At 41.3% G+C, this 1,968-nt stretch overlaps 1 pseudogene; it reads left to right on the forward strand.

Annotated features, from left to right (window-relative positions):
• The first annotated feature begins 479 nt into the window (after window positions 1-479).
• LOC124842766 (CBL-interacting serine/threonine-protein kinase 5 pseudogene) lies at window positions 480-1,118 on the forward strand (annotated as a pseudogene).
• Window positions 1,119-1,968: the final 850 nt, after the last annotated feature.

Raw genomic sequence — 1,968 nt, forward strand, 5'->3', positions numbered from 1 at the left:
CCCAGAACCATCATCAGAGAACCCAATCGCCTCAGAACCACCATCATCTTCCTCGTGCATCATTAACCTGCAAACATGTAACCACAAAATCAAAATCATGACTCCGCCATGTTCGCTTTAATTCATCTCCTTCCATCTAGCACCGCAAGGGCAAATCGCCACCATGGCCAACGTAACCAACGCTCAACCTCTTCGCGCCGCAACCGAACCCTAAATTGCGCTGGACACAAACCTGCAATCAGAGATTAGGGTTCATTGAAATTTATTTAGGGAGGAGAACTCTTGGCCAAGGTGACCAAAGGAAAGATGAAAGTAGAAATCGCCCGAAAGTTTTTTCAACATCTGATCAGCGTCGTTGACTTCTTTCACAGTCATGGCGTCACCCACCGTGATTTGAAGCCGGAGAATCTACTCTTCAACGCGAACGAAGACCTGAAAGTGTCAGACTTCGCCTTGTCTACGAGACGCTTGATCTCTAATTTGTTGATTATGCATTCTCGTAATGGATTTCACCCGGGGCGAGGCGCTTGATCTCTAATTTGCTGGTTGTGGACCCAGAGAAGGGGTATTCCCTTCTTGACATCATGAAGGATCCTTCGTTCCAAGTTGGGTTCGTGCGCCCCATTGCGTTTTCCATGAAGGAGACAGTTGTGGAGGATAACATCGACTTCAACGGGGACGATGTCGGTGGCAGTGGAAACATTAGCGGCAGTGAAGATGGTAACAACAACAACAACCATTCTAGGGAACTGGTCGGGGCCAAGCCAGCTCGTCCGTCTTACAATGCTTTCGAGATAATATCATCATTGTCGCACGGGTTTGATCTGAGTAATCTGTTCGAGACGAGGAAGCGCTCGCCGTCGATGTTCATATCGAAGCACTCGGCGTCGTCGGTGATGGCGAAGCTAGAGGCGGTGGCGAAGAAGCTGAACTTTAGGGTGACGGGGAAGAAGCAGTTCACGGTGAGAATGCAGGGAGCGACAAAAGGGAGGAAGGGAAAGTTGGGGATGACAGTGAAGGTGTTCGAGGTGTGCGGTGGTGGAGTTTTCGAAACCCAACTTTTAAAATGTTTCTTTTATCAAATGCCATGTACAATGGTCTCTCAATGCCACGTTTAAAAAACTATTCACGTCAATATCATCGACTCAGTTCATCCTTCGACACTTGTTAGAAATAAAGTCCTTATAAGGGGGTGAATTGTATTTAGTACAACTTTTAAAAATTCTCTGAAATTTTTGGAATCAATTCACAAAAGATTATGATCAACATAAAGAAAATGTAAAAACTAAAAACAAGACCACACCAAATATATACTGGTTCGACTCTTAATCTGAGTCTACATCTAGTCTTCCTCCAACAACTTGAGTTGGAGGAATTCCACTATATTGCAAATAGTTAAGAATACAAATACACACTTAATTGTATCCTCAACCACTCCAATATACAAAATTACAAAACAAGAGTGACTTAATCACACACTCTCTCACACCTTGCCTACACAGCTACAGTGACTAAGAAATTTGTATAAGAAAACAAAACATGGGTGCACCATTTATTGTGCAGATCTTACAGATGTTCTTCCTTTCTTGAAACCTTGGAGATTTTTTAGATCATTCAAAATGGTTGCTTGATTGCTCCAAGAATGTTTCAAGATAACTCCTTGATGTGTTATTGTGTTCTTGTTTCACGTTTTATCATAAAGATGCAAAGTACTTTGTGCTAGAAACAAGTTAGATCACACATATATATACAAGATATGAAATCCTGATGCATTTAATCGGTTAGGTTAAAACCTTAATCGATTAGGCTCAACTCTCTATTTTAATAGATTAAAACAGAGATTATTGCCCTGTCATGCTTATGTCATGCTTTTAACTGATTTTGATCACTACTTAATTGATTAGTAGAATCAATTTTATGCACATTTAATCTTTTATGCAACTAAGACTCTTTCATATATGAATTGTG

Source organism: Vigna umbellata, chromosome 8 (assembly GCF_029865625.1).
Source record: "Vigna umbellata cultivar VRB3 chromosome 8, Vumbellata_1.0, whole genome shotgun sequence".
Classification (NCBI taxonomy): domain Eukaryota; kingdom Viridiplantae; phylum Streptophyta; class Magnoliopsida; order Fabales; family Fabaceae; genus Vigna; species Vigna umbellata.